At 34.6% G+C, this 14,177-nt stretch overlaps 1 protein-coding gene across 1 annotated transcript in view; it reads left to right on the forward strand.

Annotated features, from left to right (window-relative positions):
* Positions 1 to 3,082: 3,082 nt before the first annotated feature.
* The window catches only part of LOC145669019 (sodium-coupled monocarboxylate transporter 1-like), a 64,476-nt gene continuing 53,381 nt past the window's right edge, over positions 3,083 to 14,177 (forward strand). Inside the window, exon 1 of the mRNA XM_081737359.1 lies at positions 3,083 to 3,234. The gene's annotated coding sequence lies outside the window, so the exon portion shown is untranslated. The remainder of the gene's footprint in view (positions 3,235 to 14,177) is intronic.

Below are 14,177 nucleotides of genomic sequence, written 5' to 3' on the forward strand. Positions count from 1 at the left end.
GAATAGCAGTTCGAGGTCATCGCACCGATCATAAGATCTTTTAATTAATGGAGCGTAGATGGAAATAGTTGGTCTCATGAGAGGAAGGAGACGATTAATAACCCTCGACTCAAGCGTGGCTGTTATGGATCCCCTGACTTCCACATTGCATAATAGAGCTTCCTCCGCTGGCCTCTCATGTCCAGTATCTCAACTTAAGAACCAACAAAATCCGATGCAACACATGAGATGTAACATTTTCTTAATGGTAAGTTACATTAACTTTTATTAGGTAGTGCAGTTTTATATATACTAATTTATTTACTTAGTATAAGTGTTGAATCAGAGACAGATTTTTTTTTCATTTGACTGAACATGTATTTGAATTGTTAGTTTTACTATAAAATAGCTTTCGTAAAGTGGTATTTTGATGAAATTTGGCGAATAATTAAAAGGAAATAAGAATATTTCTTGCGGTTGAAATTCATCAGGAGAGACAGGAGAGACATTAAACTCAGCACTAATTGGTAATGTATGTCTATAAATTAAATAGTAATCACTTTCCAAGATAAATTTGGTAAAAAAAAATCTACGATTTCGACATGGAAACATACATTCGAAAGAAGTAGAATTAAACGGAAAATCTTAAAATAATGAAAAAGAATAATATTAGTCACTTTTAATCCCAAACTCCAAAAACTCCAAAATGAAGGAAAATGGTAATGCGACTTTAATAGCTTGTATATTACTATTGCCAGAGCACCTTCGTGACTAAGCGGTTAGCATACGCGCCTTTGGCATGTGAAACCCGGGTTCGATTCCCGGCGAGAGCTCATGGGGTTCGGATTCCACGTTAATCAGTAGGTCCGGTATCATATAGCCTCGCTGCTGAAAGGGACGTTAAGCTCAAAATTAACTCAATAGTTACTATTGCCAGCACAGAAGAGAAGTATGGATAAAACTAGTAACACTAATAATAATAGCAATAATAATCCTATTTGTGAGAGGCAAACGTCTCAGTGGTCACGTTGTTGTCCACAAACAGTCCCACTAATGGATCTTGCTTCCCGCAGTCGCTTGCCTGTCAGGCAGTTACAGATATCGCTAGTGCGCAGAACATTGGAAGTTTGACTACTTTTATTAAAGTTCGTTGCGTTCCACGTCTTTATGGAAAAGCGAGATTATCAAAAGCATGACCTACTATTAAGGTGAACCCAGGACCACGACAACGACTTCGAACCGGCGCTGTTGGCAAGTGCATACACCATCATGAAAGATCAACCCTCATAGTATAGATTATTCCCCAACCATACTATTTCACCTTCAAAAGAGTTAGAATACAGTACCACACCCATGGGTCCGATACTCAATTCTCATGAGGTATCGCATGTGCTCTCCTTGATGTGGCTTAGGGCAGCCAGGTGTAACAAAGTGAATTTATCCCACATTTCACGAAATCTATCCAAATAAAATTGATTGTTTAAAATGATAAGTTATCGTTATTTATTCTGCGCTTGTATATTTGTGTAAATACCAACTTCTTGCAAATTCCGCGCATTTTTAAAAGAATTGCACAGGATATAAAAGTAAGAACGCGAAATACATGGCAAATAAATCATTGAGCATTCTATTTTAAGTTAATACAATGAATAGAGAGAACCAACAATCAAATGAGAGGCTTATACATAACACTCGAACTATTGGGCTTCGCACGTTTAACCACCACACGCTCCTTCGTTCAGCTACATGACTCGACACTGCCTGTTATGGCGTGTTAATACTTGTCAAATTCAAAATTACACAGCCTAAGACAATTAACGTTTCAAAGAACTTTTTTTTTTTTTTTTTTTTTTTTTTGTAAAATAAAATACAAGGTGTGGTGCATATTCCATCGTAATTCAGTTTTGGTGGAACATGTCCATATTTTCAACAAACTTAAAAAGTTCGTTACTGAATTTTGTGTGTGTGTGCCTGTCTGTCCGTCTATGTTATACGTGATTTTTTTCAATTTTGAATCCTCCATTCGAGAGAGCATTAAAAACTGAGAAAGTGATGGGATTTTGGTTAATTTCCGGGGATTTAAGGAGCCATATTTTGGGGACCATAAATTACAGAGAAATCATATTGGTATCGATCAATTCCTAAGAGGATGGTATATATTTTGGAACCAAATAGTAACCGATGTCCACTGTCGAACTGGTCACTGGTTTGGCCAGTGACCACCAGTTAATATTGGTATCAAAATGTTTACCGTCCTCTTAAGTATTGATTAACACCAATATAATCTCTCTATGATTTATCGTTCCCGAGATATTGGCCAAAAATGGTTCCAATTTCGAGAGATTTAAGGAGTCATATCTCGAGAACCGTAAGTCATAGAGAGATCATATTGATGTTGATCAATACTTAAGAGGATGGTAAATATTTTAGTGCCAAATAGTAAACAGTGGCCAGCTGGATTCCATTCCCCAGATATTGGCCAAGAAAGTTCTAATTTTGGGATTTTAAGGAGCAATATATCGGGAACCGTAAGTCATAGGGAGATGATTTTTGCTAAATTTTGCGAGCAACAGGAGAATGGTCGGATAAGAGGATTTACTTTTAGATGTAGAAATATTTTTTTTCCTGAAATTTTTCAGTTGTCTTAGTAATGTTGTTGAAAAAGGTCAATAACGAGGGAGTGAACGCAATATTTGAGTGACAATTCTGTAAAAATAGCGAATTTTGCAAAATATAATGTGTGTTTTGTTTGAGATTAGATACGTAATGGTATAGTTAGTCATTGAAATTATTGCGAAAGAAAAAGGACAATCACTTGTTTCAACATCACACGGCATTAGTAATTACTTTAAAATAATCATTTTCTAGATAAATGTTCCGGTACACGTTTAATAATTTTAATTAATAGTTACTCCCATATTAGTACGAGTGAACATCATTCCTTTGTTTAGCCATCACCTTCAGTACTTTCATCATTTCAGGGCGAATACAGAACTTGCAATCAAGTTAGAATTGTTCGGAGGTACGTTTTAGGAAGCTAAGAAATATATAATTTGAACTTTGTCTTATTTACAGAACATTTGCTGATATCTCCGACGGAAGAAATAGCTGAAGCAAAGCTGTCTTAAAAGAAAATAAAGAAATCTTTCGTATGTAGACACAAATGCCTAGTAGAATGGGCAAGTCATCCTTAGGGTAAAGGTCACGCATAGCTTAACCCTTCTTTCATTAGAAGATTCTTCAAGTAAAAGGAAAGTATGTTTATTTTATTACTTTTACTAATTTTTGCATGAAATTAATTTTTAAGTTTTCAAGTGTTTGTGAATTTATAACGGGGAATTCTTACATATTGTTTTTCTCTCTGTGTGTGGTGTTTTTAAAAATAACTAAATTTTTCCTTAATTTCTGTCATCTTAAAAAAGCGCGTTGGGAAGATGTATGAAAGACTTAGGATAGGCAAATATTTCCAATAAGAAACAATTACTTGTCCACGAGACAAGAAAAAAGATTTTGTCCTCTCATTCTCATCTATATATTAAAGTGGTAGGTTTATATGTTTGTGGCCAAGAAAAGGTCATATGTTTGTGGACGTTTATATGTTTGTGGCCAATTCTTTCGACAGTCAGTTCTCGAGAACTATAGGTTCTAGAAAGATACCGTTTACACTGATTGATTTCAAATATTGTGTAGATTGTTCAGCTGTAATTCAATATTTAAAAAATGACTGTGATTTCTTTATTACATTTTTAACGCTATACTGGAAGTGTTGAAATTTTTTAAAAAAAGTAAAGCATCATACCTTACAAGTTATACATTCCAACACCATATAATTGTGTACGGAAGTAGTATATCACTCAGGCGTTCGTTTCTTGAACATATGATAATGAAAAAGAAGGATAGCCATTTATCCAGTCTAAGATGAGTCTTTATTGCTTGGAGTGTTTTACCCAATGAACACCATATATCACTGACATTATAATTAATTGCGTGTTTAATATATTTGCTTACTACATACAACATGCAAGAAGAAAGAAAACACGAATCACACATGTATTAGAAACTCTAACCGGAAGCAGGTTTAAATCTTACAAATAGTGTGAGATATTGAAAAGAATAATCGAAAAAAATCTCCCTTTTATGATACCCCATACTGACGTTCATCAAGACGTCCTTCACTTGTGTCTGTTAAGGGCCATGTAAAAATGTTGTGAGGGATGACAAAGAGATTCATGCTGATATGTGAATGATGCGCTCTGCAGACAGTGTAGGTTCAGCTAGTAAATGTAGAGAAGTCTTGACTCGTCTCAATTCACAAATAATGGTTTCTTGTCTCATCTCGATTCTCGGAAAGCTTGATTCGTTTAGTAGATTTGTGTACAATATTTATAACCTAGTTTATTTTGTTAATTTTATCTAGAAGATATCGGAATTGTTCCACGTTACAAGAGGTCTAAAAGATTGTGGTCCAACATTTAAACTTATATAATGATTGACGTATATTTAAACATTGATAAATGCTATTCATGTTCGTATAATCACTTTATCAATTTGTAGTTACTACATGAATCACGTGACACTAACAGACTGTTTGAGATCAAACTACTGTTGCCCACAAGAGTTGTCAAATTTTTCTTCTTGTTTCGAATTTAAATAGGTAATTTTTGTTTTGGCTCTCTTCTTGTTTTCGAGAGGCCCCAAGACGGATTTTTTTTTCCTCTTTTCTTGCCCATAAGGCGCTAAATTTTTCCTCTCGTGGGCAATTATGAAAACCATTGAGTTGTTGACTGTAGTAATCCCATATAACGGATTCAATGTATTTGCTCAACTTTTGAATGTTAGCTTCCTATACACTGTAAAAATAAAACAGCATTTTAACACTTTTAGTACAGATGTTAATGTAAAACATATAACGAGTACATTTTTAAAGTGCGTTTCTCGTGTCCAAAAGCGTTCATTCTTCGGAAACAGTATCTAATATGACATATTTAAAACAAATGATGACAATCATTTTGCACATTTTGCAAATACATCTGGAACATACTTAGAGAACACAGTATCTAAATGTGTTCTAAATCTGCGAATAAGTGTAACCTGGAGGTGTTCAAAGATGTCAATAATGTGTACTGTGTCCTACTGTGTCTAAAATGTGCGAATAAGTGTAACCTGAAGTTGTTCAAAGATGCCAATAATGTGTACTGTGTCCTACTGTGTCTAAAAGTAGTTTCTGTATTTTTTGCACTGCAGTAATCGCATGTATAATGTTTATGTTGAGTCAGATATAACAATAGTTTAAAGAAATAGATGTATGAACTGTGTTAATTCCTACTTGTGCATGAACACCTAGAAAATTATCTACTATCCGGTGAGGCGTGAAAGAGTAACAGATCAATTATGGGATGTCAGAAAAGAAATACAAACAAATTTTCAAAAGCATAACGAATAAGGTGGTATACAGGGCACTTCAAAACAACACGGACAACGTTTGGGAGGTGATTCCTGACATCAAGATAAGACTAAAAGTATAGAAGAAACTGGGTGCAGAATTCCATCATTTCGGAGTTATAGCCTGCACAAAAAATGACAAAAAAGAACTTTAAAGGTCCATAGCTCCAATAATATGGATGGGATCTAGCGTAGTCGGGTCAAGACTTCACTTAGTATCTACCGTATCCAACCTTCCGTGTTTCAGAATGCTGTGTTACTTCCGTTACATTTTTTTATAGAAGTAGTTGGTGAGTACTTCAAATTATGTACCCGTAACGAAACTCTCTCTATAAAAATTGTTGCGTGAGTACTGCAGGATTCTGAAACATTTATTTTTGGATAGCAACATATTAGTTCCTAAGTAAAGTCTTGACCCGATTACGGTAGGTCCAATAGTATTGAAGCTATGGATCTTTAAAATTCATTTTTTGATATTTTCGGCAGCTTATACCTCCGATATGAAAGATTTCTCCACTCAGATTGGTCTAGACTTTTTTCGTATCTTGATGTCACGTCGACGCTGTTTAGAAACACCCTGTATATTTGAAACTAGCTGGAAACGTTTTCAGAGACGCTATTATAAATTGTAAACGAACCTGACTCACATTTAGCATTCATTTACTGAATTATGAAGCCTCCAGTCGAAGCCTCACCTCAGGGACAAATTCGGCATGTGCTCTATAAACCTACTTGTATTCTTAGTCATTGTTCTAATTTCACTCTTTTAGTTTCACAATACTTATGGTTAATGTGGTTTCTGTTGTTTAATATTTTGCGTGCTTGATGCTGGATTCAAGTACCGGAAGAAGCAGAAAAATTTCGGTCTGGTCCGGAATAGTCCGCCAGTTCTGGAAGAACTACAAATCAACATGTAGTGAATTGCGAAGAGACTCAAGTTCCTCATTATTTACGATTAATGAAAATTGAATTATTAGTGTTCAATGAAAACTACTGTTAGGCTTTGTTTCAAAGAAGTTTGTGTAGTAGTTACGAATTGCCGATATATGACGTAGAAGGACGCGTTTACGGTCGGAGAAGGGACATAGAGAAGAACGTTGAACAAAGAAGGAAAAGATGAAAGTGGAGGAATGAAAGAAGCAAGTGTTACGAGACTACTGGTAGTTACGGATTCATTGTAGTCTGTCTGCAAATCCACCAACCAAGCTATCGATATTCTTGTTTGCAAGCGACCATTGGGCTTATGGTTATACCCTTTCTCTTGATATCTGATTGGCAGAGAGTTGTAGCAGCACAGGATAACGTCACAGAGCATCTAGTTCGAAGTGACGTCTATAGATTATGTAAAACATTTAAGAAGTCTCGCGTTTGAATTCCGTGGGGTAAGAGTTAACCCTTGGATATGTTTACTGTCCCCTAATGGTGCGAAATTTAACCTCTACTGCTCGTCAATGATATTTGTTTCAATTGTAGAAAATCGGATAAGCGTACAGTGAACATTACTGACGAAAATGTTAGTGGAATGACTGCACTAACAAACTAATTCTTTGCTGTAGCTATCTATTAAAAAAAAAACAGAATTCAAAATTTTGCTTTCATTCAAGAGTTGTTGTGTGGAGTAATCGGCGTGCGTACTAACATTACTATCTTATAAGATACTTGCGTCATAGTAGACATATTTAATTGCCTCGAATTATCTACATGGATATTGTATATTGGATTATCTTGCAAATATTACTTAGCATAATTTGTGTTCAAGAATTCTTGTGTACTTTATGTTTTTCTTATTATTTATGGTTCCTTTTTATCAGCAAGAGCTTTAGAATATAAGTTTTCAGTTGAACATGGTCTTCCAAGTACATATTTTTGCAACAATATTTATTAAGTAAGATTCTTCTTTCTCAGTTGGCACAGTACGTTGATTGTAATTATAGCATCTTGTAATTATAGTATTTAGCTTTTAATGATAAAACGTGCTGTATTTGTTACTTAATTAGTAGCAGAGCAGCCAAGAAAAATGTATACAGGCCCGTATTTAAATATTGTGGGCCTCTGTGCTCTAAATAATTTGCCGTCCCCTCCCACGCACAAACTTATGTCTCAAAACCGTGATTTTGCAAATATACCATTTCTTTTTGAGTAGCTGTTTGGGTAGTACAAGTTACAAAAGTTACCCACGTAATTTTAAATGGTCTAATTCTCTCAATGATGATTATGATGCGGTATTCTGCCCGAAGATAGGTGTTTGATCCAAAGGTCCCTTGGTATGGTGATTGCATGGTACTTTGCCATTGCCTTCCATGGGATGACGATGATGTACTAAGGACAGGACCTACAGCTTAAGTTGGGATCCAAACCACTTTATCTTCACCAGGTATCGAAACCGTGATCCCTTGATTACAAGGCTTAATGACTCATCCATTGAGCTGGGTAAAGATATGGGAGTGCGAAGACCCCATAAGAATAACATGTAGGCATTTTAAAAGTAATCGAAAATAACAGATATTAGGATGACTTTTTAAAAATAATCAGATAAGCTACTGCAATTAGAGCGAATTTAAAACATTAACATTTTCTGGCGCTTACGCAAGACTCTGCTGGTTGCTAGTTTTAAATATTACTTTATTGTGAATCTTGAAAAAATCCAAAATGTTGTCCCTCCCTAATTTCTGTCGCCCTGTGCTTGAGCACGAAATAGCACTTACCTAAATACCGGTGTGGATATATATGTTGGTCAGTAACCTTGCAACCTATTACTGAATCCCGGTAAAATTACAAAAGATTGTATTCTACCTGTTGTAATATTGTGTGATAAGATTTTGGTCAAGGATACAGCGCGTAACTGATAAATAAATAAATAAAAGTTTTCTTAAATGAAACATTTATTCACTATTCCACAGAGATGAGCACCCAGATTTTGTTGGGAGAAGTCCAATGCTTGGGGTGTTAATGTAGTATTGAACCGATATTATTCTACACACGATAAGTCGATAGGTGATTGTTAGGCACTACCAACTAAATTATATGAATATATTTGTTTTTATAAGAATAGAAAAAGCATAAATAAAATAAAATATACTACATCAATCATTTCCCTGCTAAACAATACTTCTATTAGAAAAGTGTACAAATGTATGTCAAATCACAAAGTTTTTGGGGATTGGGACCTGGTGGAACCCTGCGTAAGTGAACCCCTGACGCTGTGTTTTAACAGAGAACTATCATGTCAGAAACACTACTATTTTTCTGTAACTTACCTATGGAACGTTGAAAATACCTGATGTTATTGGAAACTGAAGATCAGGCTTAAACTTCAACAATTCAGGATCAGTGGCGTATTTAGGATTTTGTTTCGGGGGGAGGGGGGCTATACACAACACGTGAATAAGCACTTATATATTTCTTTCTGGATGCCGACAAATTTTAATGTAGTTTTGCATATAACAAATTTATTTCGGGGGAGGGGTCTTGAGCCCAATAGCCTCCCTCAAAATACGCCACTGTTCAGTATAACTCCCTTCACGAGTACTTTGGTTCCGTATTCTATTTGGATCTCAAACTTTAGCTAAGTTATATCCACCTGGTCAATGTCACGGGAAAGGCACGGACCAAATTGCAAATGAAAACAGGTTGGTCGTAAGGCAGTGTTGGCAGGACACTTGTAGTTACAACTTCACGTGTAGTGTACTTCAAGACGATTAACTCCAGCATCGACGATTTTAGCGCTTGCGCTCCTACCTTGCTTCGACAATTTCAAGTTGATCATACTTCCTGGTGTCCCTTTTTATTCTACCGAGAACGGGACTAGCCAACTGTGGTGTCAGAGACCATTAACATGGAGAGACTCTTATTGAACTGACGATGTCCCTCAGAATTCAACTTCTGATGAGAGAGCATTGAACGTGGTATGATGGTTGACTATATGTTCATGTCTCGTATAGCCTCCCTCATAAGAAGAGACGTTCAACTTTAACACAAAACGGAAATTTATAAATTTTCAGTGCAGCTTTGTAAGTAGAATTTGCAACTTTTGAAAATTGAAATAGCGGACACTCTCCTGGAGTACAAATACTCATAAGATTGTGTCATTATCGCTTGTCAAATATTTCAACAACCTGAAAGTGGTTACTTCACATAAAAGTTTGCGATTCGGAGTTCAAATTTAATAACTGTAGTTAATTTGGGGGCATTTATTAAACAGCATATTCCAGTTTTGGTTTAGTCAGCACAGTAATTTTTGCAGTGTACTATTAATAATACATCGTACTTAAAACAGAAAAGTTAATATAATTGGCAATATAATTATTACCTGCACAAAATATACTTGAAAATTAATTATAGCTTCGTTGAGGCTGGTAATGTCTCATAATGCCTACTTACTTTACTGGATCGAGATGCATTATTTAATTGGAAAATGTAGCTGGGGATGTAGGAATGTTAGCTGTGCTCTTGAGAATGTACTGTTGTTGACCTTTAGTAGTCTTGATAAGTTCAGTATATTTCCTGCCTTCAACTCTTCAGCAAATCCCTCTCACGACAGGCTCATATCAAAACGAATTAAAAACTCTACTTTAACCATGTTCATCGACAAACGATTCCTTTCGTCACTCCAAAATCTGAATAGAACAGAGAATAGGACTAGTAAGAGTAAAAAAAATACTAGTCCGGTTTTGAGGTCGTACCGGACACCGGACAAGGAGGTCAAACGAACTGTCCAGTAAATGATTGGGCGGTTGGTACGAGTAACCCTATTTACAAGGCATATTGCTGCCTTACGAAAATTGGATATTAAGAAATGTATATTCTAATCGGAGTATGTTTATTAATTTCATATTCCCAACTAACCTAACCAATATCATTTAGTTCCTAATTCCTCTTTTCTTTTCTATTCCTTTGTGATACATGTGAATGTACGTATATATTATACACAATCACTTAAGTATGTGCATCATTTTATCTATACATAGTCAATCAAAGGAATGTATTTTATATGCTATATATAATCAAAATTGATTTCTTTGTTTCTTTCTCCTTGTATAGTTTAACATGTCTTCAGCATTGTCGTTTGTTTATTTTACTGTTTATTTAATATGTAATAAGTTTCATTTTCACTTTTCATATTTTGATTTCTTTGTATTTTCTGTATGTCTGTAACTCTTTAACGTGCCTAAGTGTATATATCCTTTTTATTCTTGTTGTAAAAAATGACTATTAGGAGATCCGATTGGATTGTAAAAGAAAAATGTAAATGGTTGAGTGGAAGAAAGGTTATGCTTTAACTCCGCCATTTTTAAATAAGAAATAAATAAGAAATGACAAATAAGGGTTGGATGCAAGAACCACATAGGCCCATATTTTAGTGAATTTGATATTTTCACATGTTAAAGTGGGAAAAGTCACTCTACATTGTGTGCAAGAATCATGTGGATCCGAAGATTATATTCAATGTTATAATGCAAATGCAAAGCAGCTACCTACATACAGTGTTCATCGTGAAATTAGACATGAAACAGGCAGCTCCGGAAACAATTCTAAAAGTTGACTTACCTGGTTCTTGAATCCAACCCTTCAATTTTAAATCAATGTAAATCAATGTAAAGAATTAGTAGAATATATGTAAAATTGAAACGTTTCGCTATGGATTTTACACTGGATGAACTGTATGCATCCCGGGAAGCATTTCTTACAGGATCAATTTAGATTTGAATTGAACTAGTCTCGAGTCACTCAGGTAGATCTCTAATATTATTTATCAAAGTAGGAACTATTTGCAAGTCAGTGAACTTCTTACATAAGAAGTGGGTATATCCATGTCGTAGGTTCATTGAAATTGTACATATTCCTTACTAATAACTTTGCAAAAAGTAAACGAAACTTTAAGTCATGAACGATCTGGACAAATGACGACTCTTCTCTCTCAGATTTTTTGATTAACTAATTACATAAAATGCATTTTTCAACAAAATTGGTAAGACGTTTATTCACCCATATTTTGCAAAGGAATAAGCTTCACCTATTCGTTGATTTCTTCAACATAACTAGTAATATAATGTATTATATAGCCACTAGTTCTACATATCGTCTTCTGAGATTCAATACCACGTAAGTCACATTTCAGACATTTTACAGGAGAGACAGAAAACTGTTTAAAAACTAATTGCAACCTCATTATACGCGCTATTACTTCAAAGGAAAAACAGAGCCACATGTCGTAATATAGGTATAATGATTAACCAGATTGTGCGTCGTCCTATACTGATTCTAATGGTATCAAACACTCAAATTCACCAAAATTGCAGTTAGCGCGGTGTTGAATTTCACACGACGATATTTAACATTTAATTCCATCTTTTCCATACTATCATTTCCGAAACGCTCATTTCAGTAAACATTTGCTTACGTAAACATTTCCAACATTTGTATCTTACAAGGAGACTTACGGAAGTGCCACTCACCGATCTGAATGAAACTTTGCACACTTGTAGAACATCGAAAAATAATCGATACGAATTTTTTGTTCCGGCAATGGTGAATATTTAAGGGTAGAAACCATCCTTTGAACGTTAGGGTTGGTCACTAGTCAGTTGCAGAAAACAATTCCTTAATATAGAGGAATCATACTGCCAGGGGGTTTTTTAGGACAGCTGATTGAGAATCTGACGTCAAAATTACATAATTAAAAATGGTGGATGCAATATAGTAATTACAATTACAAAATGTTTTCTGGTTTGAAATTCTCTGCAGTTAGACAAGAACAATTATAGTTGGCAGGGGCTACTACGAGAAGGTTGCAGAACTATTTGAAACCCCTGTATTTTAACAGAATCCTTGATTAAAGTGAGTCTCTGCACCTCTCCCTATTCTGGGTACTTATATATAGTGAGTCTCTTTCCTCTTACTATGTCAGTACTTCAATATCCTCCTCAATATTATAATTATGCGTTTACTGAGAAAATGCTTCACAGTAATGAACTTTCGTTAAAAAAGGTATGTGATGGTTAAACATTGTTTACAGCAAGCTAACCTTGTGTGACAAATCGAAATAATAACTGTGACAAATCGAAAAGTGCAGCTCAATCATATTCTGAATAACTGTTTTTGTATTACGCATATCTAATAGGATTTGCAAATCTGGAAGAAGAAAACTGATTATCAATCAGTGAATTGGATCTAAATTACATTATTACGGAGATGTAAAATTATGTTGTAGAGGACAATATCGGTAAAATGTCTCAAGTAGTTTTTCCACTGCCTAAAGACGAGCACATCAAGAGGCTGAGTCCTACCAGTTGTTAGTGCCGAATGGCTTCTATTTTGAGGTACTCTTTTGCTCGTAAAAATAGGTTGAAAAGTTGATTAATTATGACCATTCCACGAATCTAATAACAAAATGGACTTTACATTAGACGCTGGGAGAAAAATTCTTGAAACCATGATCTCACAAGACCTCATGTTAATTTTCCCGAATTTGATGCTTTCACAAGGACATTTTCAGACTAAAAGAGGTTGTTTTGGACTAGGGTCAAATGTTCAATTCTTTTCCAGCAAAAAAAAAAAAAAAAAAACTAACAACGGTGATAAGAACACCATTTTCAGAAAATAAACGCTGTATAGCGTAGCTATGAGTCATAGATTTATTGACTGAGCCACACTTGTATCTGTTTGTATCCCTGTAAACGCTGTAGTGAGAAGTGCAGAGACTTACTTTAATCAAGTGTCCCATTAAAATAAGAACAGAAAGGGGTTTCTAATTAGTCTGCAATCTCCTCGCAGTGGTCTCTGACAACTATAATTGTTCTTGGCTAACTGCAGAAAATTTCAAACCTGAAGACATTTTGTAATTGCAATTACTATATTGAATCCACCATTTTTAATTTTGTAATTTTGACGTCAGATTCTGAATCAACTGTCCTAAAACCCCCTGGCAGTATGGTTTCCTCCATATTAAGTGATTGTTTTCTGTCTACCTAGGTATACTTCGAGACCAACCCTAACGTTAAAAGGGTAGTTTTCACCCTTAAATCTTCACCATTGCCGACACAAAAAAATACATGTCGATTAGTTTTCGATGTTCTACAAGTGTACCAAAGTTTCATTCAAATCGGTGAGTGACACTTCCGTAAGTCTCCTAGTTAGTAAAATAACTTCATTTTAATGATTGAACGTTTAGTTTATTGAAATTATACGTAGGTTCTGTTGGAACATCTATGATCTTAGTGAAACGTTAATTATTTTTGGAGTTAGAATATTTTGTTACACATTTAGTTTGTTGGAGTTTTAGACAAGGATTGAAAATTTTCATTATAGCGTTTACTTTATTGAAGTTTTATTGAATATTTAAAATATTACCTAAAATATTAATTAATTTGATATGAGTTTAAACATTTAAATACTTCTAAAATGTACTACATACTGAAATTTTGAAGAAGAGAATAAAACATTTAACTAATGCAATTGAAATGTAATAGTAAGTTTATTGACTATTTTGCACTTCAAACGTATAATGACTTATAGAAATGTTTAATATTTTGAAGTTTTAAATAGGATGCAAGACTTCATTAAAATGTTTAATTTATTAGAGTTTCGTATCTACTACGTTAAAAGTTTAGTTCGTTGGAAATCTGTCTAAAAACTTAGTGAAAGGTTTAATTTATTAAACGTTTACATAAATTTCAACCCTTCATATCAGCACTATCGGGTTTTTAAATAATACACTGCAAGTAAGACCGTTGGAAGCTTCTTTTCAAAGCTTCATA

The sequence above is a fragment of the Thermobia domestica genome, chromosome 13 (genome assembly GCF_964235325.1).
Source record: "Thermobia domestica chromosome 13, izTheDome1.hap1.1, whole genome shotgun sequence".
NCBI lineage: Eukaryota > Metazoa > Arthropoda > Insecta > Zygentoma > Lepismatidae > Thermobia > Thermobia domestica.